Source organism: Schistocerca gregaria, chromosome 2 (genome assembly GCF_023897955.1).
Source record: "Schistocerca gregaria isolate iqSchGreg1 chromosome 2, iqSchGreg1.2, whole genome shotgun sequence".
NCBI lineage: Eukaryota > Metazoa > Arthropoda > Insecta > Orthoptera > Acrididae > Schistocerca > Schistocerca gregaria.
Genome location: NC_064921.1, coordinates 1,016,285,939 through 1,016,305,551, shown reverse-complemented (window position 1 = coordinate 1,016,305,551; position 19,613 = coordinate 1,016,285,939). Strand labels below are relative to the sequence as shown.

Genomic DNA, 19,613 nt, shown 5'->3' with positions numbered 1-19,613 from the left:
GTCTTGTTTTTAATGATAAAAAAGTGTTTCCGCCCGGGATCGACACGGGGACCTTCTGCGTGTTAGGCAGACGTGATAACCGCTACACCACGGAAACTACTTGTGTGCGCCTTACATTAGAGACAACTCGTGCTGGTGTTGTCATCGTTACTAAGAAATTAAATAAATGCGCTACTTGCAGAACAAAGGTACATGCAGAAGATCCTCACATGTCGTGGCTCACTGGAGTACAATACGACATAGGCAGGAAAATACTGTTCCCGCCCGGGATCGAACCGGGGACCTTCTGCGTGTGAAGCACACGTGATAACCGCTACACTACGGAAACTGCGAACGGGAGGAGTCCATCTCCGTTCACTCGCAATTACCTCAGCCTCTCTCCCGTCCGTGAATGCACACGCGACAGTTCTTTTGACAGCCTGGAAACCATCACAGCCAAGGGCTCAAGAAGTCTTCGGGGTGCTCGAGAAGGTGTCTGCCGTAGCACCCCTAACGAAATAGCGGCGTTTCCCGCAGTCGTGATTGCAAATCATAGCAGCAAAAGCAATCACTTTCTTAGCAGCAGGGAGTGCGAGCCCAGCGGCAGCTCTACATGAAGGTACCAATAGCCCAGGAAGGCCGCCGACCGCGGGAATTCGCGCCGCCCCCATCCCGCCAGCCTACACGAGACTTTCCAGAGCACCCTGGACCACATCGAGGGACCCAGTGCACTGAAATAATAGTCATTTGCCACGTCAGATGGCTCGTTGGTCTAGGGGTATGATTCCTGCTTTGGGTGCAGGAGGTCCCGGGTTCAAATCCCGGACGAGCCCTAGCGTTTTGTGCAAACTGGTCGCACGTGAGTGGCTGAGTCGACGCAAAATGCTCGGCGTCAGTATCAAATGAAATTCATATTTGATGTGAGCAATTGACACTGATCTGACGTGTGAAGGCGATTACGAAGGTTTTTGGGTACAGATGGTAGCAGATGCATGTTAGTATGTCTTGTTTTTAATGATAAAAAAGTGTTTCCGCCCGGGATCGACACGGGGACCTTCTGCGTGTTAGGCAGACGTGATAACCGCTACACCACGGAAACTACTTGTGTGCGCCTTACATTAGAGACAACTCGTGCTGGTGTTGTCATCGTTACTAAGAAATTAAATAAATGCGCTACTTGCAGAACAAAGGTACATGCAGAAGATCCTCAGATGTCGTGGCTCACTGGAGTACAATACGACATAGGCAGGAAAATACTGTTCCCGCCCGGGATCGAACCGGGGACCTTCTGCGTGTGAAGCAGACGTGATAACCGCTACACTACGGAAACTGCGAACGGGAGGAGTCCATCTCCGTTCACTCGCAATTACCTCAGCCTCTCTCCCGTCCGTGAATGCACACGCGACAGTTCTTTTGACAGCCTGGAAACCATCACAGCCAAGGGCTCAAGAAGTCTTCGGGGTGCTCGAGAAGGTGTCTGCCGTAGCACCCCTAACGAAATAGCGGCGTTTCCCGCAGTCGTGATTGCAAATCATAGCAGCAAAAGCAATCACTTTCTTAGCAGCAGGGAGTGCGAGCCCAGCGGCAGCTCTACATGAAGGTACCAATAGCCCAGGAAGGCCGCCGACCGCGGGAATTCGCGCCGCCCCCATCCCGCCAGCCTACACGAGACTTTCCAGAGCACCCTGGACCACATCGAGGGACCCAGTGCACTGAAATAATAGTCATTTGCCACGTCAGATGGCTCGTTGGTCTAGGGGTATGATTCCTGCTTTGGGTGCAGGAGGTCCCGGGTTCAAATCCCGGACGAGCCCTAGCGTTTTGTGCAAACTGGTCGCACGTGAGTGGCTGAGTCGACGCAAAATGCTCGGCGTCAGTATCAAATGAAATTCATATTTGATGTGAGCAATTGACACTGATCTGACGTGTGAAGGCGATTACGAAGGTTTTTGGGTACAGATGGTAGCAGATGCATGTTAGTATGTCTTGTTTTTAATGATAAAAAAGTGTTTCCGCCCGGGATCGACACGGGGACCTTCTGCGTGTTAGGCAGACGTGATAACCGCTACACCACGGAAACTACTTGTGTGCGCCTTACATTAGAGACAACTCGTGCTGGTGTTGTCATCGTTACTAAGAAATTAAATAAATGCGCTACTTGCAGAACAAAGGTACATGCAGAAGATCCTCACATGTCGTGGCTCACTGGAGTACAATACGACATAGGCAGGAAAATACTGTTCCCGCCCGGGATCGAACCGGGGACCTTCTGCGTGTGAAGCAGACGTGATAACCGCTACACTACGGAAACTGCGAACGGGAGGAGTCCATCTCCGTTCACTCGCAATTACCTCAGCCTCTCTCCCGTCCGTGAATGCACACGCGACAGTTCTTTTGACAGCCTGGAAACCATCACAGCCAAGGGCTCAAGAAGTCTTCGGGGTGCTCGAGAAGGTGTCTGCCGTAGCACCCCTAACGAAATAGCGGCGTTTCCCGCAGTCGTGATTGCAAATCATAGCAGCAAAAGCAATCACTTTCTTAGCAGCAGGGAGTGCGAGCCCAGCGGCAGCTCTACATGAAGGTACCAATAGCCCAGGAAGGCCGCCGACCGCGGGAATTCGCGCCGCCCCCATCCCGCCAGCCTACACGAGACTTTCCAGAGCACCCTGGACCACATCGAGGGACCAAGTGCACTGAAATAATAGTCATTTGCCACGTCAGATGGCTCGTTGGGCTAGGGGTATGATTCCTGCTTTGGGTGCAGGAGGTCCCGGGTTCAAATCCCGGACGAGCCCTAGCGTTTTGTGCAAACTGGTCGCACGTGAGTGGCTGAGTCGACGCAAAATGCTCGGCGTCAGTATCAAATGAAATTCATATTTGATGTGAGCAATTGACACTGATCTGACGTGTGAAGGCGATTACGAAGGTTTTTGGGTACAGATGGTAGCAGATGCATGTTAGTATGTCTTGTTTTTAATGATAAAAAAGTGTTTCCGCCCGAGATCGACACGGGGACCTTCTGCGTGTTAGGCAGACGTGATAACCGCTACACCACGGAAACTACTTGTGTGCGCCTTACATTAGAGACAACTCGTGCTGGTGTTGTCATCGTTACTAAGAAATTAAATAAATGCGCTACTTGCAGAACAAAGGTACATGCAGAAGATCCTCACATGTCGTGGCTCACTGGAGTACAATACGACATAGGCAGGAAAATACTGTTCCCGCCCGGGATCGAACCGGGGACCTTCTGCGTGTGAAGCAGACGTGATAACCGCTACACTACGGAAACTGCGAACGGGAGGAGTCCATCTCCGTTCACTCGCAATTACCTCAGCCTCTCTCCCGTCCGTGAATGCACACGCGACAGTTCTTTTGACAGCCTGGAAACCATCACAGCCAAGGGCTCAAGAAGTCTTCGGGGTGCTCGAGAAGGTGTCTGCCGTAGCACCCCTAACGAAATAGCGGCGTTTCCCGCAGTCGTGATTGCAAATCATAGCAGCAAAAGCAATCACTTTCTTAGCAGCAGGGAGTGCGAGCCCAGCGGCAGCTCTACATGAAGGTACCAATAGCCCAGGAAGGCCGCCGACCGCGGGAATTCGCGCCGCCCCCATCCCGCCAGCCTACACGAGACTTTCCAGAGCACCCTGGACCACATCGAGGGACCCAGTGCACTGAAATAATAGTCATTTGCCACGTCAGATGGCTCGTTGGTCTAGGGGTATGATTCCTGCTTTGGGTGCAGGAGGTCCCGGGTTCAAATCCCGGACGAGCCCTAGCGTTTTGTGCAAACTGGTCGCACGTGAGTGGCTGAGTCGACGCAAAATGCTCGGCGTCAGTATCAAATGAAATTCATATTTGATGTGAGCAATTGACACTGATCTGACGTGTGAAGGCGATTACGAAGGTTTTTGGGTACAGATGGTAGCAGATGCATGTTAGTATGTCTTGTTTTTAATGATAAAAAAGTGTTTCCGCCCGGGATCGACACGGGGACCTTCTGCGTGTTAGGCAGACGTGATAACCGCTACACCACGGAAACTACTTGTGTGCGCCTTACATTAGAGACAACTCGTGCTGGTGTTGTCATCGTTACTAAGAAATTAAATAAATGCGCTACTTGCAGAACAAAGGTACATGCAGAAGATCCTCACATGTCGTGGCTCACTGGAGTACAATACGACATAGGCAGGAAAATACTGTTCCCGCCCGGGATCGAACCGGGGACCTTCTGCGTGTGAAGCAGACGTGATAACCGCTACACTACGGAAACTGCGAACGGGAGGAGTCCATCTCCGTTCACTCGCAATTACCTCAGCCTCTCTCCCGTCCGTGAATGCACACGCGACAGTTCTTTTGACAGCCTGGAAACCATCACAGCCAAGGGCTCAAGAAGTCTTCGGGGTGCTCGAGAAGGTGTCTGCCGTAGCACCCCTAACGAAATAGCGGCGTTTCCCGCAGTCGTGATTGCAAATCATAGCAGCAAAAGCAATCACTTTCTTAGCAGCAGGGAGTGCGAGCCCAGCGGCAGCTCTACATGAAGGTACCAATAGCCCAGGAAGGCCGCCGACCGCGGGAATTCGCGCCGCCCCCATCCCGCCAGCCTACACGAGACTTTCCAGAGCACCCTGGACCACATCGAGGGACCCAGTGCACTGAAATAATAGTCATTTGCCACGTCAGATGGCTCGTTGGTCTAGGGGTATGATTCCTGCTTTGGGTGCAGGAGGTCCCGGGTTCAAATCCCGGACGAGCCCTAGCGTTTTGTGCAAACTGGTCGCACGTGAGTGGCTGAGTCGACGCAAAATGCTCGGCGTCAGTATCAAATGAAATTCATATTTGATGTGAGCAATTGACACTGATCTGACGTGTGAAGGCGATTACGAAGGTTTTTGGGTACAGATGGTAGCAGATGCATGTTAGTATGTCTTGTTTTTAATGATAAAAAAGTGTTTCCGCCCGGGATCGACACGGGGACCTTCTGCGTGTTAGGCAGACGTGATAACCGCTACACCACGGAAACTACTTGTGTGCGCCTTACATTAGAGACAACTCGTGCTGGTGTTGTCATCGTTACTAAGAAATTAAATAAATGCGCTACTTGCAGAACAAAGGTACATGCAGAAGATCCTCACATGTCGTGGCTCACTGGAGTACAATACGACATAGGCAGGAAAATACTGTTCCCGCCCGGGATCGAACCGGGGACCTTCTGCGTGTGAAGCAGACGTGATAACCGCTACACTACGGAAACTGCGAACGGGAGGAGTCCATCTCCGTTCACTCGCAATTACCTCAGCCTCTCTCCCGTCCGTGAATGCACACGCGACAGTTCTTTTGACAGCCTGGAAACCATCACAGCCAAGGGCTCAAGAAGTCTTCGGGGTGCTCGAGAAGGTGTCTGCCGTAGCACCCCTAACGAAATAGCGGCGTTTCCCGCAGTCGTGATTGCAAATCATAGCAGCAAAAGCAATCACTTTCTTAGCAGCAGGGAGTGCGAGCCCAGCGGCAGCTCTACATGAAGGTACCAATAGCCCAGGAAGGCCGCCGACCGCGGGAATTCGCGCCGCCCCCATCCCGCCAGCCTACACGAGACTTTCCAGAGCACCCTGGACCACATCGAGGGACCAAGTGCACTGAAATAATAGTCATTTGCCACGTCAGATGGCTCGTTGGGCTAGGGGTATGATTCCTGCTTTGGGTGCAGGAGGTCCCGGGTTCAAATCCCGGACGAGCCCTAGCGTTTTGTGCAAACTGGTCGCACGTGAGTGGCTGAGTCGACGCAAAATGCTCGGCGTCAGTATCAAATGAAATTCATATTTGATGTGAGCAATTGACACTGATCTGACGTGTGAAGGCGATTACGAAGGTTTTTGGGTACAGATGGTAGCAGATGCATGTTAGTATGTCTTGTTTTTAATGATAAAAAAGTGTTTCCGCCCGAGATCGACACGGGGACCTTCTGCGTGTTAGGCAGACGTGATAACCGCTACACCACGGAAACTACTTGTGTGCGCCTTACATTAGAGACAACTCGTGCTGGTGTTGTCATCGTTACTAAGAAATTAAATAAATGCGCTACTTGCAGAACAAAGGTACATGCAGAAGATCCTCACATGTCGTGGCTCACTGGAGTACAATACGACATAGGCAGGAAAATACTGTTCCCGCCCGGGATCGAACCGGGGACCTTCTGCGTGTGAAGCAGACGTGATAACCGCTACACTACGGAAACTGCGAACGGGAGGAGTCCATCTCCGTTCACTCGCAATTACCTCAGCCTCTCTCCCGTCCGTGAATGCACACGCGACAGTTCTTTTGACAGCCTGGAAACCATCACAGCCAAGGGCTCAAGAAGTCTTCGGGGTGCTCGAGAAGGTGTCTGCCGTAGCACCCCTAACGAAATAGCGGCGTTTCCCGCAGTCGTGATTGCAAATCATAGCAGCAAAAGCAATCACTTTCTTAGCAGCAGGGAGTGCGAGCCCAGCGGCAGCTCTACATGAAGGTACCAATAGCCCAGGAAGGCCGCCGACCGCGGGAATTCGCGCCGCCCCCATCCCGCCAGCCTACACGAGACTTTCCAGAGCACCCTGGACCACATCGAGGGACCCAGTGCACTGAAATAATAGTCATTTGCCACGTCAGATGGCTCGTTGGTCTAGGGGTATGATTCCTGCTTTGGGTGCAGGAGGTCCCGGGTTCAAATCCCGGACGAGCCCTAGCGTTTTGTGCAAACTGGTCGCACGTGAGTGGCTGAGTCGACGCAAAATGCTCGGCGTCAGTATCAAATGAAATTCATATTTGATGTGAGCAATTGACACTGATCTGACGTGTGAAGGCGATTACGAAGGTTTTTGGGTACAGATGGTAGCAGATGCATGTTAGTATGTCTTGTTTTTAATGATAAAAAAGTGTTTCCGCCCGGGATCGACACGGGGACCTTTTGCGTGTTAGGCAGACGTGATAACCGCTACACCACGGAAACTACTTGTGTGCGCCTTACATTAGAGACAACTCGTGCTGGTGTTGTCATCGTTACTAAGAAATTAAATAAATGCGCTACTTGCAGAACAAAGGTACATGCAGAAGATCCTCAGATGTCGTGGCTCACTGGAGTACAATACGACATAGGCAGGAAAATACTGTTCCCGCCCGGGATCGAACCGGGGACCTTCTGCGTGTGAAGCAGACGTGATAACCGCTACACTACGGAAACTGCGAACGGGAGGAGTCCATCTCCGTTCACTCGCAATTACCTCAGCCTCTCTCCCGTCCGTGAATGCACACGCGACAGTTCTTTTGACAGCCTGGAAACCATCACAGCCAAGGGCTCAAGAAGTCTTCGGGGTGCTCGAGAAGGTGTCTGCCGTAGCACCCCTAACGAAATAGCGGCGTTTCCCGCAGTCGTGATTGCAAATCATAGCAGCAAAAGCAATCACTTTCTTAGCAGCAGGGAGTGCGAGCCCAGCGGCAGCTCTACATGAAGGTACCAATAGCCCAGGAAGGCCGCCGACCGCGGGAATTCGCGCCGCCCCCATCCCGCCAGCCTACACGAGACTTTCCAGAGCACCCTGGACCACATCGAGGGACCCAGTGCACTGAAATAATAGTCATTTGCCACGTCAGATGGCTCGTTGGTCTAGGGGTATGATTCCTGCTTTGGGTGCAGGAGGTCCCGGGTTCAAATCCCGGACGAGCCCTAGCGTTTTGTGCAAACTGGTCGCACGTGAGTGGCTGAGTCGACGCAAAATGCTCGGCGTCAGTATCAAATGAAATTCATATTTGATGTGAGCAATTGACACTGATCTGACGTGTGAAGGCGATTACGAAGGTTTTTGGGTACAGATGGTAGCAGATGCATGTTAGTATGTCTTGTTTTTAATGATAAAAAAGTGTTTCCGCCCGGGATCGACACGGGGACCTTCTGCGTGTTAGGCAGACGTGATAACCGCTACACCACGGAAACTACTTGTGTGCGCCTTACATTAGAGACAACTCGTGCTGGTGTTGTCATCGTTACTAAGAAATTAAATAAATGCGCTACTTGCAGAACAAAGGTACATGCAGAAGATCCTCACATGTCGTGGCTCACTGGAGTACAATACGACATAGGCAGGAAAATACTGTTCCCGCCCGGGATCGAACCGGGGACCTTCTGCGTGTGAAGCAGACGTGATAACCGCTACACTACGGAAACTGCGAACGGGAGGAGTCCATCTCCGTTCACTCGCAATTACCTCAGCCTCTCTCCCGTCCGTGAATGCACACGCGACAGTTCTTTTGACAGCCTGGAAACCATCACAGCCAAGGGCTCAAGAAGTCTTCGGGGTGCTCGAGAAGGTGTCTGCCGTAGCACCCCTAACGAAATAGCGGCGTTTCCCGCAGTCGTGATTGCAAATCATAGCAGCAAAAGCAATCACTTTCTTAGCAGCAGGGAGTGCGAGCCCAGCGGCAGCTCTACATGAAGGTACCAATAGCCCAGGAAGGCCGCCGACCGCGGGAATTCGCGCCGCCCCCATCCCGCCAGCCTACACGAGACTTTCCAGAGCACCCTGGACCACATCGAGGGACCCAGTGCACTGAAATAATAGTCATTTGCCACGTCAGATGGCTCGTTGGTCTAGGGGTATGATTCCTGCTTTGGGTGCAGGAGGTCCCGGGTTCAAATCCCGGACGAGCCCTAGCGTTTTGTGCAAACTGGTCGCACGTGAGTGGCTGAGTCGACGCAAAATGCTCGGCGTCAGTATCAAATGAAATTCATATTTGATGTGAGCAATTGACACTGATCTGACGTGTGAAGGCGATTACGAAGGTTTTTGGGTACAGATGGTAGCAGATGCATGTTAGTATGTCTTGTTTTTAATGATAAAAAAGTGTTTCCGCCCGGGATCGACACGGGGACCTTTTGCGTGTTAGGCAGACGTGATAACCGCTACACCACGGAAACTACTTGTGTGCGCCTTACATTAGAGACAACTCGTGCTGGTGTTGTCATCGTTACTAAGAAATTAAATAAATGCGCTACTTGCAGAACAAAGGTACATGCAGAAGATCCTCAGATGTCGTGGCTCACTGGAGTACAATACGACATAGGCAGGAAAATACTGTTCCCGCCCGGGATCGAACCGGGGACCTTCTGCGTGTGAAGCAGACGTGATAACCGCTACACTACGGAAACTGCGAACGGGAGGAGTCCATCTCCGTTCACTCGCAATTACCTCAGCCTCTCTCCCGTCCGTGAATGCACACGCGACAGTTCTTTTGACAGCCTGGAAACCATCACAGCCAAGGGCTCAAGAAGTCTTCGGGGTGCTCGAGAAGGTGTCTGCCGTAGCACCCCTAACGAAATAGCGGCGTTTCCCGCAGTCGTGATTGCAAATCATAGCAGCAAAAGCAATCACTTTCTTAGCAGCAGGGAGTGCGAGCCCAGCGGCAGCTCTACATGAAGGTACCAATAGCCCAGGAAGGCCGCCGACCGCGGGAATTCGCGCCGCCCCCATCCCGCCAGCCTACACGAGACTTTCCAGAGCACCCTGGACCACATCGAGGGACCCAGTGCACTGAAATAATAGTCATTTGCCACGTCAGATGGCTCGTTGGTCTAGGGGTATGATTCCTGCTTTGGGTGCAGGAGGTCCCGGGTTCAAATCCCGGACGAGCCCTAGCGTTTTGTGCAAACTGGTCGCACGTGAGTGGCTGAGTCGACGCAAAATGCTCGGCGTCAGTATCAAATGAAATTCATATTTGATGTGAGCAATTGACACTGATCTGACGTGTGAAGGCGATTACGAAGGTTTTTGGGTACAGATGGTAGCAGATGCATGTTAGTATGTCTTGTTTTTAATGATAAAAAAGTGTTTCCGCCCGGGATCGACACGGGGACCTTCTGCGTGTTAGGCAGACGTGATAACCGCTACACCACGGAAACTACTTGTGTGCGCCTTACATTAGAGACAACTCGTGCTGGTGTTGTCATCGTTACTAAGAAATTAAATAAATGCGCTACTTGCAGAACAAAGGTACATGCAGAAGATCCTCACATGTCGTGGCTCACTGGAGTACAATACGACATAGGCAGGAAAATACTGTTCCCGCCCGGGATCGAACCGGGGACCTTCTGCGTGTGAAGCAGACGTGATAACCGCTACACTACGGAAACTGCGAACGGGAGGAGTCCATCTCCGTTCACTCGCAATTACCTCAGCCTCTCTCCCGTCCGTGAATGCACACGCGACAGTTCTTTTGACAGCCTGGAAACCATCACAGCCAAGGGCTCAAGAAGTCTTCGGGGTGCTCGAGAAGGTGTCTGCCGTAGCACCCCTAACGAAATAGCGGCGTTTCCCGCAGTCGTGATTGCAAATCATAGCAGCAAAAGCAATCACTTTCTTAGCAGCAGGGAGTGCGAGCCCAGCGGCAGCTCTACATGAAGGTACCAATAGCCCAGGAAGGCCGCCGACCGCGGGAATTCGCGCCGCCCCCATCCCGCCAGCCTACACGAGACTTTCCAGAGCACCCTGGACCACATCGAGGGACCAAGTGCACTGAAATAATAGTCATTTGCCACGTCAGATGGCTCGTTGGGCTAGGGGTATGATTCCTGCTTTGGGTGCAGGAGGTCCCGGGTTCAAATCCCGGACGAGCCCTAGCGTTTTGTGCAAACTGGTCGCACGTGAGTGGCTGAGTCGACGCAAAATGCTCGGCGTCAGTATCAAATGAAATTCATATTTGATGTGAGCAATTGACACTGATCTGACGTGTGAAGGCGATTACGAAGGTTTTTGGGTACAGATGGTAGCAGATGCATGTTAGTATGTCTTGTTTTTAATGATAAAAAAGTGTTTCCGCCCGAGATCGACACGGGGACCTTCTGCGTGTTAGGCAGACGTGATAACCGCTACACCACGGAAACTACTTGTGTGCGCCTTACATTAGAGACAACTCGTGCTGGTGTTGTCATCGTTACTAAGAAATTAAATAAATGCGCTACTTGCAGAACAAAGGTACATGCAGAAGATCCTCACATGTCGTGGCTCACTGGAGTACAATACGACATAGGCAGGAAAATACTGTTCCCGCCCGGGATCGAACCGGGGACCTTCTGCGTGTGAAGCAGACGTGATAACCGCTACACTACGGAAACTGCGAACGGGAGGAGTCCATCTCCGTTCACTCGCAATTACCTCAGCCTCTCTCCCGTCCGTGAATGCACACGCGACAGTTCTTTTGACAGCCTGGAAACCATCACAGCCAAGGGCTCAAGAAGTCTTCGGGGTGCTCGAGAAGGTGTCTGCCGTAGCACCCCTAACGAAATAGCGGCGTTTCCCGCAGTCGTGATTGCAAATCATAGCAGCAAAAGCAATCACTTTCTTAGCAGCAGGGAGTGCGAGCCCAGCGGCAGCTCTACATGAAGGTACCAATAGCCCAGGAAGGCCGCCGACCGCGGGAATTCGCGCCGCCCCCATCCCGCCAGCCTACACGAGACTTTCCAGAGCACCCTGGACCACATCGAGGGACCAAGTGCACTGAAATAATAGTCATTTGCCACGTCAGATGGCTCGTTGGGCTAGGGGTATGATTCCTGCTTTGGGTGCAGGAGGTCCCGGGTGCAAATCCCGGACGAGCCCTAGCGTTTTGTGCAAACTGGTCGCACGTGAGTGGCTGAGTCGACGCAAAATGCTCGGCGTCAGTATCAAATGAAATTCATATTTGATGTGAGCAATTGACACTGATCTGACGTGTGAAGGCGATTACGAAGGTTTTTGGGTACAGATGGTAGCAGATGCATGTTAGTATGTCTTGTTTTTAATGATAAAAAAGTGTTTCCGCCCGAGATCGACACGGGGACCTTCTGCGTGTTAGGCAGACGTGATAACCGCTACACCACGGAAACTACTTGTGTGCGCCTTACATTAGAGACAACTCGTGCTGGTGTTGTCATCGTTACTAAGAAATTAAATAAATGCGCTACTTGCAGAACAAAGGTACATGCAGAAGATCCTCACATGTCGTGGCTCACTGGAGTACAATACGACATAGGCAGGAAAATACTGTTCCCGCCCGGGATCGAACCGGGGACCTTCTGCGTGTGAAGCAGACGTGATAACCGCTACACTACGGAAACTGCGAACGGGAGGAGTCCATCTCCGTTCACTCGCAATTACCTCAGCCTCTCTCCCGTCCGTGAATGCACACGCGACAGTTCTTTTGACAGCCTGGAAACCATCACAGCCAAGGGCTCAAGAAGTCTTCGGGGTGCTCGAGAAGGTGTCTGCCGTAGCACCCCTAACGAAATAGCGGCGTTTCCCGCAGTCGTGATTGCAAATCATAGCAGCAAAAGCAATCACTTTCTTAGCAGCAGGGAGTGCGAGCCCAGCGGCAGCTCTACATGAAGGTACCAATAGCCCAGGAAGGCCGCCGACCGCGGGAATTCGCGCCGCCCCCATCCCGCCAGCCTACACGAGACTTTCCAGAGCACCCTGGACCACATCGAGGGACCAAGTGCACTGAAATAATAGTCATTTGCCACGTCAGATGGCTCGTTGGGCTAGGGGTATGATTCCTGCTTTGGGTGCAGGAGGTCCCGGGTTCAAATCCCGGACGAGCCCTAGCGTTTTGTGCAAACTGGTCGCACGTGAGTGGCTGAGTCGACGCAAAATGCTCGGCGTCAGTATCAAATGAAATTCATATTTGATGTGAGCAATTGACACTGATCTGACGTGTGAAGGCGATTACGAAGGTTTTTGGGTACAGATGGTAGCAGATGCATGTTAGTATGTCTTGTTTTTAATGATAAAAAAGTGTTTCCGCCCGAGATCGACACGGGGACCTTCTGCGTGTTAGGCAGACGTGATAACCGCTACACCACGGAAACTACTTGTGTGCGCCTTACATTAGAGACAACTCGTGCTGGTGTTGTCATCGTTACTAAGAAATTAAATAAATGCGCTACTTGCAGAACAAAGGTACATGCAGAAGATCCTCACATGTCGTGGCTCACTGGAGTACAATACGACATAGGCAGGAAAATACTGTTCCCGCCCGGGATCGAACCGGGGACCTTCTGCGTGTGAAGCAGACGTGATAACCGCTACACTACGGAAACTGCGAACGGGAGGAGTCCATCTCCGTTCACTCGCAATTACCTCAGCCTCTCTCCCGTCCGTGAATGCACACGCGACAGTTCTTTTGACAGCCTGGAAACCATCACAGCCAAGGGCTCAAGAAGTCTTCGGGGTGCTCGAGAAGGTGTCTGCCGTAGCACCCCTAACGAAATAGCGGCGTTTCCCGCAGTCGTGATTGCAAATCATAGCAGCAAAAGCAATCACTTTCTTAGCAGCAGGGAGTGCGAGCCCAGCGGCAGCTCTACATGAAGGTACCAATAGCCCAGGAAGGCCGCCGACCGCGGGAATTCGCGCCGCCCCCATCCCGCCAGCCTACACGAGACTTTCCAGAGCACCCTGGACCACATCGAGGGACCCAGTGCACTGAAATAATAGTCATTTGCCACGTCAGATGGCTCGTTGGTCTAGGGGTATGATTCCTGCTTTGGGTGCAGGAGGTCCCGGGTTCAAATCCCGGACGAGCCCTAGCGTTTTGTGCAAACTGGTCGCACGTGAGTGGCTGAGTCGACGCAAAATGCTCGGCGTCAGTATCAAATGAAATTCATATTTGATGTGAGCAATTGACACTGATCTGACGTGTGAAGGCGATTACGAAGGTTTTTGGGTACAGATGGTAGCAGATGCATGTTAGTATGTCTTGTTTTTAATGATAAAAAAGTGTTTCCGCCCGGGATCGACACGGGGACCTTCTGCGTGTTAGGCAGACGTGATAACCGCTACACCACGGAAACTACTTGTGTGCGCCTTACATTAGAGACAACTCGTGCTGGTGTTGTCATCGTTACTAAGAAATTAAATAAATGCGCTACTTGCAGAACAAAGGTACATGCAGAAGATCCTCACATGTCGTGGCTCACTGGAGTACAATACGACATAGGCAGGAAAATACTGTTCCCGCCCGGGATCGAACCGGGGACCTTCTGCGTGTGAAGCAGACGTGATAACCGCTACACTACGGAAACTGCGAACGGGAGGAGTCCATCTCCGTTCACTCGCAATTACCTCAGCCTCTCTCCCGTCCGTGAATGCACACGCGACAGTTCTTTTGACAGCCTGGAAACCATCACAGCCAAGGGCTCAAGAAGTCTTCGGGGTGCTCGAGAAGGTGTCTGCCGTAGCACCCCTAACGAAATAGCGGCGTTTCCCGCAGTCGTGATTGCAAATCATAGCAGCAAAAGCAATCACTTTCTTAGCAGCAGGGAGTGCGAGCCCAGCGGCAGCTCTACATGAAGGTACCAATAGCCCAGGAAGGCCGCCGACCGCGGGAATTCGCGCCGCCCCCATCCCGCCAGCCTACACGAGACTTTCCAGAGCACCCTGGACCACATCGAGGGACCAAGTGCACTGAAATAATAGTCATTTGCCACGTCAGATGGCTCGTTGGGCTAGGGGTATGATTCCTGCTTTGGGTGCAGGAGGTCCCGGGTTCAAATCCCGGACGAGCCCTAGCGTTTTGTGCAAACTGGTCGCACGTGAGTGGCTGAGTCGACGCAAAATGCTCGGCGTCAGTATCAAATGAAATTCATATTTGATGTGAGCAATTGACACTGATCTGACGTGTGAAGGCGATTACGAAGGTTTTTGGGTACAGATGGTAGCAGATGCATGTTAGTATGTCTTGTTTTTAATGATAAAAAAGTGTTTCCGCCCGAGATCGACACGGGGACCTTCTGCGTGTTAGGCAGACGTGATAACCGCTACACCACGGAAACTACTTGTGTGCGCCTTACATTAGAGACAACTCGTGCTGGTGTTGTCATCGTTACTAAGAAATTAAATAAATGCGCTACTTGCAGAACAAAGGTACATGCAGAAGATCCTCACATGTCGTGGCTCACTGGAGTACAATACGACATAGGCAGGAAAATACTGTTCCCGCCCGGGATCGAACCGGGGACCTTCTGCGTGTGAAGCAGACGTGATAACCGCTACACTACGGAAACTGCGAACGGGAGGAGTCCATCTCCGTTCACTCGCAATTACCTCAGCCTCTCTCCCGTCCGTGAATGCACACGCGACAGTTCTTTTGACAGCCTGGAAACCATCACAGCCAAGGGCTCAAGAAGTCTTCGGGGTGCTCGAGAAGGTGTCTGCCGTAGCACCCCTAACGAAATAGCGGCGTTTCCCGCAGTCGTGATTGCAAATCATAGCAGCAAAAGCAATCACTTTCTTAGCAGCAGGGAGTGCGAGCCCAGCGGCAGCTCTACATGAAGGTACCAATAGCCCAGGAAGGCCGCCGACCGCGGGAATTCGCGCCGCCCCCATCCCGCCAGCCTACACGAGACTTTCCAGAGCACCCTGGACCACATCGAGGGACCCAGTGCACTGAAATAATAGTCATTTGCCACGTCAGATGGCTCGTTGGTCTAGGGGTATGATTCCTGCTTTGGGTGCAGGAGGTCCCGGGTTCAAATCCCGGACGAGCCCTAGCGTTTTGTGCAAACTGGTCGCACGTGAGTGGCTGAGTCGACGCAAAATGCTCGGCGTCAGTATCAAATGAAATTCATATTTGATGTGAGCAATTGACACTGATCTGACGTGTGAAGGCGATTACGAAGGTTTTTGGGTACAGATGGTAGCAGATGCATGTTAGTATGTCTTGTTTTTAATGATAAAAAAGTGTTTCCGCCCGGGATCGACACGGGGACCTTCTGCGTGTTAGGCAGACGTGATAACCGCTACACCACGGAAACTACTTGTGTGCGCCTTACATTAGAGACAACTCGTGCTGGTGTTGTCATCGTTACTAAGAAATTAAATAAATGCGCTACTTGCAGAACAAAGGTACATGCAGAAGATCCTCAGATGTCGTGGCTCACTGGAGTACAATACGACATAGGCAGGAAAATACTGTTCCCGCCCGGGATCGAACCGGGGACCTTCTGCGTGTGAAGCAGACGTGATAACCGCTACACTACGGAAACTGCGAACGGGAGGAGTCCATCTCCGTTCACTCGCAATTACCTCAGCCTCTCTCCCGTCCGTGAATGCACACGCGACAGTTCTTTTGACAGCCTGGAAACCATCACAGCCAAGGGCTCAAGAAGTCTTCGGGGTGCTCGAGAAGGTGTCTGCCGTAGCACCCCTAACGAAATAGCGGCGTTTCCCGCAGTCGTGATTGCAAATCATAGCAGCAAAAGCAATCACTTTCTTAGCAGCAGGGAGTGCGAGCCCAGCGGCAGCTCTACATGAAGGTACCAATAGCCCAGGAAGGCCGCCGACCGCGGGAATTCGCGCCGCCCCCATCCCGCCAGCCTACACGAGACTTTCCAGAGCACCCTGGACCACATCGAGGGACCCAGTGCACTGAAATAATAGTCATTTGCCACGTCAGATGGCTCGTTGGTCTAGGGGTATGATTCCTGCTTTGGGTGCAGGAGGTCCCGGGTTCAAATCCCGGACGAGCCCTAGCGTTTTGTGCAAACTGGTCGCACGTGAGTGGCTGAGTCGACGCAAAATGCTCGGCGTCAGTATCAAATGAAATTCATATTTGATGTGAGCAATTGACACTGATCTGACGTGTGAAGGCGATTACGAAGGTTTTTGGGTACAGATGGTAGCAGATGCATGTTAGTATGTCTTGTTTTTAATGATAAAAAAGTGTTTCCGCCCGGGATCGACACGGGGACCTTCTGCGTGTTAGGCAGACGTGATAACCGCTACACCACGGAAACTACTTGTGTGCGCCTTACATTAGAGACAACTCGTGCTGGTGTTGTCATCGTTACTAAGAAATTAAATAAATGCGCTACTTGCAGAACAAAGGTACATGCAGAAGATCCTCACATGTCGTGGCTCACTGGAGTACAATACGACATAGGCAGGAAAATACTGTTCCCGCCCGGGATCGAACCGGGGACCTTCTGCGTGTGAAGCAGACGTGATAACCGCTACACTACGGAAACTGCGAACGGGAGGAGTCCATCTCCGTTCACTCGCAATTACCTCAGCCTCTCTCCCGTCCGTGAATGCACACGCGACAGTTCTTTTGACAGCCTGGAAACCATCACAGCCAAGGGCTCAAGAAGTCTTCGGGGTGCTCGAGAAGGTGTCTGCCGTAGCACCCCTAACGAAATAGCGGCGTTTCCCGCAGTCGTGATTGCAAATCATAGCAGCAAAAGCAATCACTTTCTTAGCAGCAGGGAGTGCGAGCCCAGCGGCAGCTCTACATGAAGGTACCAATAGCCCAGGAAGGCCGCCGACCGCGGGAATTCGCGCCGCCCCCATCCCGCCAGCCTACACGAGACTTTCCAGAGCACCCTGGACCACATCGAGGGACCAAGTGCACTGAAATAATAGTCATTTGCCACGTCAGATGGCTCGTTGGGCTAGGGGTATGATTCCTGCTTTGGGTGCAGGAGGTCCCGGGTTCAAATCCCGGACGAGCCCTAGCGTTTTGTGCAAACTGGTCGCACGTGAGTGGCTGAGTCGACGCAAAATGCTCGGCGTCAGTATCAAATGAAATTCATATTTGATGTGAGCAATTGACACTGATCTGACGTGTGAAGGCGATTACGAAGGTTTTTGGGTACAGATGGTAGCAGATGCATGTTAGTATGTCTTGTTTTTAATGATAAAAAAGTGTTTCCGCCCGAGATCGACACGGGGACCTTCTGCGTGTTAGGCAGACGTGATAACCGCTACACCACGGAAACTACTTGTGTGCGCCTTACATTAGAGACAACTCGTGCTGGTGTTGTCATCGTTACTAAGAAATTAAATAAATGCGCTACTTGCAGAACAAAGGTACATGCAGAAGATCCTCACATGTCGTGGCTCACTGGAGTACAATACGACATAGGCAGGAAAATACTGTTCCCGCCCGGGATCGAACCGGGGACCTTCTGCGTGTGAAGCAGACGTGATAACCGCTACACTACGGAAACTGCGAACGGGAGGAGTCCATCTCCGTTCACTCGCAATTACCTCAGCCTCTCTCCCGTCCGTGAATGCACACGCGACAGTTCTTTTGACAGCCTGGAAACCATCACAGCCAAGGGCTCAAGAAGTCTTCGGGGTGCTCGAGAAGGTGTCTGCCGTAGCACCCCTAACGAAATAGCGGCGTTTCCCGCAGTCGTGATTGCAAATCATAGCAGCAAAAGCAATCACTTTCTTAGCAGCAGGGAGTGCGAGCCCAGCGGCAGCTCTACATGAAGGTACCAATAGCCCAGGAAGGCCGCCGACCGCGGGAATTCGCGCCGCCCCCATCCCGCCAGCCTACACGAGACTTTCCAGAGCACCCTGGACCACATCGAGGGACCCAGTGCACTGAAATAATAGTCATTTGCCACGTCAGATGGCTCGTTGGTCTAGGGGTATGATTCCTGCTTTGGGTGCAGGAGGTCCCGGGTTCAAATCCCGGACGAGCCCTAGCGTTTTGTGCAAACTGGTCGCACGTGAGTGGCTGAGTCGACGCAAAATGCTCGGCGTCAGTATCAAATGAAATTCGTATTTGATGTGAGCAATTGACACTGATCTGACGTGTGAAGGCGATTACGAAGGTTTTTGGGTACAGATGGTAGCAGATGCATGTTAGTATGTCTTGTTTTTAATGATAAAAAAGTGTTTCCGCCCGGGATCGACACGGGGACCTTCTGCGTGTTAGGCAGACGTGATAACCGCTACACCACGGAGACTACTTGTGTGCGCCTTACATTAGAGACAACTCGTGCTGGTGTTGTCATCGTTACTAAGAAATTAAATAAATGCGCTACTTGCAGAACAAAGGTACATGCAGAAGATCCTCACATGTCGTGGCTCACTGGAGTACAATACGACATAGGCAGGAAAATACTGTTCCCGCCCGGGATCGAACCGGGGACCTTCTGCGTGTGAAGCAGACGTGATAACCGCTACACTACGGAAACTGCGAACGGGAGGAGTCCATCTCCGTTCACTCGCAATTACCTCAGCCTCTCTCCCGTCCGTGAATGCACACGCGACAGTTCTTTTGACAGCCTGGAAACCATCACAGCCAAGGGCTCAAGAAGTCTTCGGGGTGCTCGAGAAGGTGTCTGCCGTAGCACCCCTAACGAAATAGGCGGCGTTTCCCGCAGTCGTGATTGCAAATCATATCAGCAAAAGCAATCACTTTCTTAGCAGCAGGGAGTGCGAGCCCAGCGGCAGCTCTACATGAAGGTACCAATAGCCCAGGAAGGCCGCCGACCGCGGGAATTCGCGCCGCCCCCATCCCGCCAGCCTACACGAGACTTTCCAGAGCACCCTGGACCACATCGAGGGACCCAGTGCACTGAAATAATAGTCATTTGCCACGTCAGATTGCTCGTTGGTCTAGGGGTATGATTCCTGCTTTGGGTGCAGGAGGTCCCGGGTTCAAATCCCGGACGAGCCCTAGCGTTTTGTGCAAACTGGTCGCACGTGAGTGGCTGAGTCGACGCAAAATGCTCGGCGTCAGTATCAAATGAAATTCATATTTGATGTGAGCAATTGACACTGATCTGACGTGTGAAGGCGATTACGAAGGTTTTTGGGTACAGATGGTAGCAGATGCAT

The 19,613-nt window shown here is 52.0% G+C and overlaps 59 non-coding genes across 59 annotated transcripts; 19 read left to right on the top strand and 40 right to left on the bottom strand.

Moving 5' to 3' along the window:
* Positions 1-24: 24 nt before the first annotated feature.
* On the bottom strand, positions 25-97 carry Trnav-aac (transfer RNA valine (anticodon AAC)). Its single transcript has one exon. It is a non-coding gene; the product is annotated as a tRNA-Val (tRNA).
* A 158-nt stretch (positions 98-255) lies between these two features.
* Trnav-cac (transfer RNA valine (anticodon CAC)) lies at positions 256-328 on the bottom strand. The gene has a single exon. It is a non-coding gene; the product is annotated as a tRNA-Val (tRNA).
* Positions 329-740: 412 nt separating this feature from the next.
* On the top strand, positions 741-812 carry Trnap-ugg (transfer RNA proline (anticodon UGG)). Its single transcript has one exon. It is a non-coding gene; the product is annotated as a tRNA-Pro (tRNA).
* A 193-nt stretch (positions 813-1,005) lies between these two features.
* On the bottom strand, positions 1,006-1,078 carry Trnav-aac (transfer RNA valine (anticodon AAC)). Its single transcript has one exon. It is a non-coding gene; the product is annotated as a tRNA-Val (tRNA).
* Positions 1,079-1,236: 158 nt separating this feature from the next.
* On the bottom strand, positions 1,237-1,309 carry Trnav-cac (transfer RNA valine (anticodon CAC)). The gene has a single exon. It is a non-coding gene; the product is annotated as a tRNA-Val (tRNA).
* Positions 1,310-1,721: 412 nt separating this feature from the next.
* Positions 1,722-1,793, top strand: Trnap-ugg (transfer RNA proline (anticodon UGG)). Its single transcript has one exon. It is a non-coding gene; the product is annotated as a tRNA-Pro (tRNA).
* A 193-nt stretch (positions 1,794-1,986) lies between these two features.
* Trnav-aac (transfer RNA valine (anticodon AAC)) lies at positions 1,987-2,059 on the bottom strand. The gene has a single exon. It is a non-coding gene; the product is annotated as a tRNA-Val (tRNA).
* Positions 2,060-2,217: 158 nt separating this feature from the next.
* Positions 2,218-2,290, bottom strand: Trnav-cac (transfer RNA valine (anticodon CAC)). Its single transcript has one exon. It is a non-coding gene; the product is annotated as a tRNA-Val (tRNA).
* Positions 2,291-2,702: 412 nt separating this feature from the next.
* Trnap-ugg (transfer RNA proline (anticodon UGG)) lies at positions 2,703-2,774 on the top strand. The gene has a single exon. It is a non-coding gene; the product is annotated as a tRNA-Pro (tRNA).
* A 193-nt stretch (positions 2,775-2,967) lies between these two features.
* On the bottom strand, positions 2,968-3,040 carry Trnav-aac (transfer RNA valine (anticodon AAC)). Its single transcript has one exon. It is a non-coding gene; the product is annotated as a tRNA-Val (tRNA).
* Positions 3,041-3,198: 158 nt separating this feature from the next.
* On the bottom strand, positions 3,199-3,271 carry Trnav-cac (transfer RNA valine (anticodon CAC)). Its single transcript has one exon. It is a non-coding gene; the product is annotated as a tRNA-Val (tRNA).
* Positions 3,272-3,683: 412 nt separating this feature from the next.
* On the top strand, positions 3,684-3,755 carry Trnap-ugg (transfer RNA proline (anticodon UGG)). The gene has a single exon. It is a non-coding gene; the product is annotated as a tRNA-Pro (tRNA).
* Positions 3,756-3,948: 193 nt separating this feature from the next.
* On the bottom strand, positions 3,949-4,021 carry Trnav-aac (transfer RNA valine (anticodon AAC)). The gene has a single exon. It is a non-coding gene; the product is annotated as a tRNA-Val (tRNA).
* Positions 4,022-4,179: 158 nt separating this feature from the next.
* On the bottom strand, positions 4,180-4,252 carry Trnav-cac (transfer RNA valine (anticodon CAC)). Its single transcript has one exon. It is a non-coding gene; the product is annotated as a tRNA-Val (tRNA).
* A 412-nt stretch (positions 4,253-4,664) lies between these two features.
* Trnap-ugg (transfer RNA proline (anticodon UGG)) lies at positions 4,665-4,736 on the top strand. The gene has a single exon. It is a non-coding gene; the product is annotated as a tRNA-Pro (tRNA).
* A 193-nt stretch (positions 4,737-4,929) lies between these two features.
* On the bottom strand, positions 4,930-5,002 carry Trnav-aac (transfer RNA valine (anticodon AAC)). Its single transcript has one exon. It is a non-coding gene; the product is annotated as a tRNA-Val (tRNA).
* Positions 5,003-5,160: 158 nt separating this feature from the next.
* Trnav-cac (transfer RNA valine (anticodon CAC)) lies at positions 5,161-5,233 on the bottom strand. Its single transcript has one exon. It is a non-coding gene; the product is annotated as a tRNA-Val (tRNA).
* A 412-nt stretch (positions 5,234-5,645) lies between these two features.
* Trnap-ugg (transfer RNA proline (anticodon UGG)) lies at positions 5,646-5,717 on the top strand. The gene has a single exon. It is a non-coding gene; the product is annotated as a tRNA-Pro (tRNA).
* Positions 5,718-5,910: 193 nt separating this feature from the next.
* On the bottom strand, positions 5,911-5,983 carry Trnav-aac (transfer RNA valine (anticodon AAC)). The gene has a single exon. It is a non-coding gene; the product is annotated as a tRNA-Val (tRNA).
* Positions 5,984-6,141: 158 nt separating this feature from the next.
* Trnav-cac (transfer RNA valine (anticodon CAC)) lies at positions 6,142-6,214 on the bottom strand. Its single transcript has one exon. It is a non-coding gene; the product is annotated as a tRNA-Val (tRNA).
* Positions 6,215-6,626: 412 nt separating this feature from the next.
* Positions 6,627-6,698, top strand: Trnap-ugg (transfer RNA proline (anticodon UGG)). Its single transcript has one exon. It is a non-coding gene; the product is annotated as a tRNA-Pro (tRNA).
* Positions 6,699-6,891: 193 nt separating this feature from the next.
* Trnav-aac (transfer RNA valine (anticodon AAC)) lies at positions 6,892-6,964 on the bottom strand. Its single transcript has one exon. It is a non-coding gene; the product is annotated as a tRNA-Val (tRNA).
* Positions 6,965-7,122: 158 nt separating this feature from the next.
* Trnav-cac (transfer RNA valine (anticodon CAC)) lies at positions 7,123-7,195 on the bottom strand. The gene has a single exon. It is a non-coding gene; the product is annotated as a tRNA-Val (tRNA).
* A 412-nt stretch (positions 7,196-7,607) lies between these two features.
* Positions 7,608-7,679, top strand: Trnap-ugg (transfer RNA proline (anticodon UGG)). The gene has a single exon. It is a non-coding gene; the product is annotated as a tRNA-Pro (tRNA).
* A 193-nt stretch (positions 7,680-7,872) lies between these two features.
* Trnav-aac (transfer RNA valine (anticodon AAC)) lies at positions 7,873-7,945 on the bottom strand. The gene has a single exon. It is a non-coding gene; the product is annotated as a tRNA-Val (tRNA).
* Positions 7,946-8,103: 158 nt separating this feature from the next.
* On the bottom strand, positions 8,104-8,176 carry Trnav-cac (transfer RNA valine (anticodon CAC)). Its single transcript has one exon. It is a non-coding gene; the product is annotated as a tRNA-Val (tRNA).
* Positions 8,177-8,588: 412 nt separating this feature from the next.
* Trnap-ugg (transfer RNA proline (anticodon UGG)) lies at positions 8,589-8,660 on the top strand. Its single transcript has one exon. It is a non-coding gene; the product is annotated as a tRNA-Pro (tRNA).
* A 193-nt stretch (positions 8,661-8,853) lies between these two features.
* Trnav-aac (transfer RNA valine (anticodon AAC)) lies at positions 8,854-8,926 on the bottom strand. The gene has a single exon. It is a non-coding gene; the product is annotated as a tRNA-Val (tRNA).
* A 158-nt stretch (positions 8,927-9,084) lies between these two features.
* On the bottom strand, positions 9,085-9,157 carry Trnav-cac (transfer RNA valine (anticodon CAC)). Its single transcript has one exon. It is a non-coding gene; the product is annotated as a tRNA-Val (tRNA).
* Positions 9,158-9,569: 412 nt separating this feature from the next.
* Trnap-ugg (transfer RNA proline (anticodon UGG)) lies at positions 9,570-9,641 on the top strand. The gene has a single exon. It is a non-coding gene; the product is annotated as a tRNA-Pro (tRNA).
* A 193-nt stretch (positions 9,642-9,834) lies between these two features.
* Positions 9,835-9,907, bottom strand: Trnav-aac (transfer RNA valine (anticodon AAC)). Its single transcript has one exon. It is a non-coding gene; the product is annotated as a tRNA-Val (tRNA).
* A 158-nt stretch (positions 9,908-10,065) lies between these two features.
* Trnav-cac (transfer RNA valine (anticodon CAC)) lies at positions 10,066-10,138 on the bottom strand. Its single transcript has one exon. It is a non-coding gene; the product is annotated as a tRNA-Val (tRNA).
* Positions 10,139-10,550: 412 nt separating this feature from the next.
* On the top strand, positions 10,551-10,622 carry Trnap-ugg (transfer RNA proline (anticodon UGG)). The gene has a single exon. It is a non-coding gene; the product is annotated as a tRNA-Pro (tRNA).
* Positions 10,623-10,815: 193 nt separating this feature from the next.
* Trnav-aac (transfer RNA valine (anticodon AAC)) lies at positions 10,816-10,888 on the bottom strand. Its single transcript has one exon. It is a non-coding gene; the product is annotated as a tRNA-Val (tRNA).
* Positions 10,889-11,046: 158 nt separating this feature from the next.
* Positions 11,047-11,119, bottom strand: Trnav-cac (transfer RNA valine (anticodon CAC)). Its single transcript has one exon. It is a non-coding gene; the product is annotated as a tRNA-Val (tRNA).
* Positions 11,120-11,796: 677 nt separating this feature from the next.
* Positions 11,797-11,869, bottom strand: Trnav-aac (transfer RNA valine (anticodon AAC)). The gene has a single exon. It is a non-coding gene; the product is annotated as a tRNA-Val (tRNA).
* A 158-nt stretch (positions 11,870-12,027) lies between these two features.
* Positions 12,028-12,100, bottom strand: Trnav-cac (transfer RNA valine (anticodon CAC)). The gene has a single exon. It is a non-coding gene; the product is annotated as a tRNA-Val (tRNA).
* Positions 12,101-12,512: 412 nt separating this feature from the next.
* Positions 12,513-12,584, top strand: Trnap-ugg (transfer RNA proline (anticodon UGG)). The gene has a single exon. It is a non-coding gene; the product is annotated as a tRNA-Pro (tRNA).
* A 193-nt stretch (positions 12,585-12,777) lies between these two features.
* Positions 12,778-12,850, bottom strand: Trnav-aac (transfer RNA valine (anticodon AAC)). Its single transcript has one exon. It is a non-coding gene; the product is annotated as a tRNA-Val (tRNA).
* Positions 12,851-13,008: 158 nt separating this feature from the next.
* Trnav-cac (transfer RNA valine (anticodon CAC)) lies at positions 13,009-13,081 on the bottom strand. The gene has a single exon. It is a non-coding gene; the product is annotated as a tRNA-Val (tRNA).
* A 412-nt stretch (positions 13,082-13,493) lies between these two features.
* Trnap-ugg (transfer RNA proline (anticodon UGG)) lies at positions 13,494-13,565 on the top strand. The gene has a single exon. It is a non-coding gene; the product is annotated as a tRNA-Pro (tRNA).
* Positions 13,566-13,758: 193 nt separating this feature from the next.
* Trnav-aac (transfer RNA valine (anticodon AAC)) lies at positions 13,759-13,831 on the bottom strand. Its single transcript has one exon. It is a non-coding gene; the product is annotated as a tRNA-Val (tRNA).
* A 158-nt stretch (positions 13,832-13,989) lies between these two features.
* On the bottom strand, positions 13,990-14,062 carry Trnav-cac (transfer RNA valine (anticodon CAC)). The gene has a single exon. It is a non-coding gene; the product is annotated as a tRNA-Val (tRNA).
* A 412-nt stretch (positions 14,063-14,474) lies between these two features.
* Positions 14,475-14,546, top strand: Trnap-ugg (transfer RNA proline (anticodon UGG)). Its single transcript has one exon. It is a non-coding gene; the product is annotated as a tRNA-Pro (tRNA).
* A 193-nt stretch (positions 14,547-14,739) lies between these two features.
* On the bottom strand, positions 14,740-14,812 carry Trnav-aac (transfer RNA valine (anticodon AAC)). Its single transcript has one exon. It is a non-coding gene; the product is annotated as a tRNA-Val (tRNA).
* Positions 14,813-14,970: 158 nt separating this feature from the next.
* Positions 14,971-15,043, bottom strand: Trnav-cac (transfer RNA valine (anticodon CAC)). Its single transcript has one exon. It is a non-coding gene; the product is annotated as a tRNA-Val (tRNA).
* Positions 15,044-15,455: 412 nt separating this feature from the next.
* Positions 15,456-15,527, top strand: Trnap-ugg (transfer RNA proline (anticodon UGG)). Its single transcript has one exon. It is a non-coding gene; the product is annotated as a tRNA-Pro (tRNA).
* Positions 15,528-15,720: 193 nt separating this feature from the next.
* Positions 15,721-15,793, bottom strand: Trnav-aac (transfer RNA valine (anticodon AAC)). The gene has a single exon. It is a non-coding gene; the product is annotated as a tRNA-Val (tRNA).
* Positions 15,794-15,951: 158 nt separating this feature from the next.
* On the bottom strand, positions 15,952-16,024 carry Trnav-cac (transfer RNA valine (anticodon CAC)). Its single transcript has one exon. It is a non-coding gene; the product is annotated as a tRNA-Val (tRNA).
* A 412-nt stretch (positions 16,025-16,436) lies between these two features.
* Positions 16,437-16,508, top strand: Trnap-ugg (transfer RNA proline (anticodon UGG)). Its single transcript has one exon. It is a non-coding gene; the product is annotated as a tRNA-Pro (tRNA).
* A 193-nt stretch (positions 16,509-16,701) lies between these two features.
* On the bottom strand, positions 16,702-16,774 carry Trnav-aac (transfer RNA valine (anticodon AAC)). The gene has a single exon. It is a non-coding gene; the product is annotated as a tRNA-Val (tRNA).
* A 158-nt stretch (positions 16,775-16,932) lies between these two features.
* Trnav-cac (transfer RNA valine (anticodon CAC)) lies at positions 16,933-17,005 on the bottom strand. Its single transcript has one exon. It is a non-coding gene; the product is annotated as a tRNA-Val (tRNA).
* Positions 17,006-17,417: 412 nt separating this feature from the next.
* On the top strand, positions 17,418-17,489 carry Trnap-ugg (transfer RNA proline (anticodon UGG)). Its single transcript has one exon. It is a non-coding gene; the product is annotated as a tRNA-Pro (tRNA).
* Positions 17,490-17,682: 193 nt separating this feature from the next.
* Positions 17,683-17,755, bottom strand: Trnav-aac (transfer RNA valine (anticodon AAC)). The gene has a single exon. It is a non-coding gene; the product is annotated as a tRNA-Val (tRNA).
* Positions 17,756-17,913: 158 nt separating this feature from the next.
* On the bottom strand, positions 17,914-17,986 carry Trnav-cac (transfer RNA valine (anticodon CAC)). The gene has a single exon. It is a non-coding gene; the product is annotated as a tRNA-Val (tRNA).
* A 412-nt stretch (positions 17,987-18,398) lies between these two features.
* On the top strand, positions 18,399-18,470 carry Trnap-ugg (transfer RNA proline (anticodon UGG)). Its single transcript has one exon. It is a non-coding gene; the product is annotated as a tRNA-Pro (tRNA).
* A 193-nt stretch (positions 18,471-18,663) lies between these two features.
* Positions 18,664-18,736, bottom strand: Trnav-aac (transfer RNA valine (anticodon AAC)). Its single transcript has one exon. It is a non-coding gene; the product is annotated as a tRNA-Val (tRNA).
* Positions 18,737-18,894: 158 nt separating this feature from the next.
* Trnav-cac (transfer RNA valine (anticodon CAC)) lies at positions 18,895-18,967 on the bottom strand. The gene has a single exon. It is a non-coding gene; the product is annotated as a tRNA-Val (tRNA).
* A 413-nt stretch (positions 18,968-19,380) lies between these two features.
* Positions 19,381-19,455, top strand: Trnap-ugg (transfer RNA proline (anticodon UGG)). Its single transcript has one exon. It is a non-coding gene; the product is annotated as a tRNA-Pro (tRNA).
* Positions 19,456-19,613: the final 158 nt, after the last annotated feature.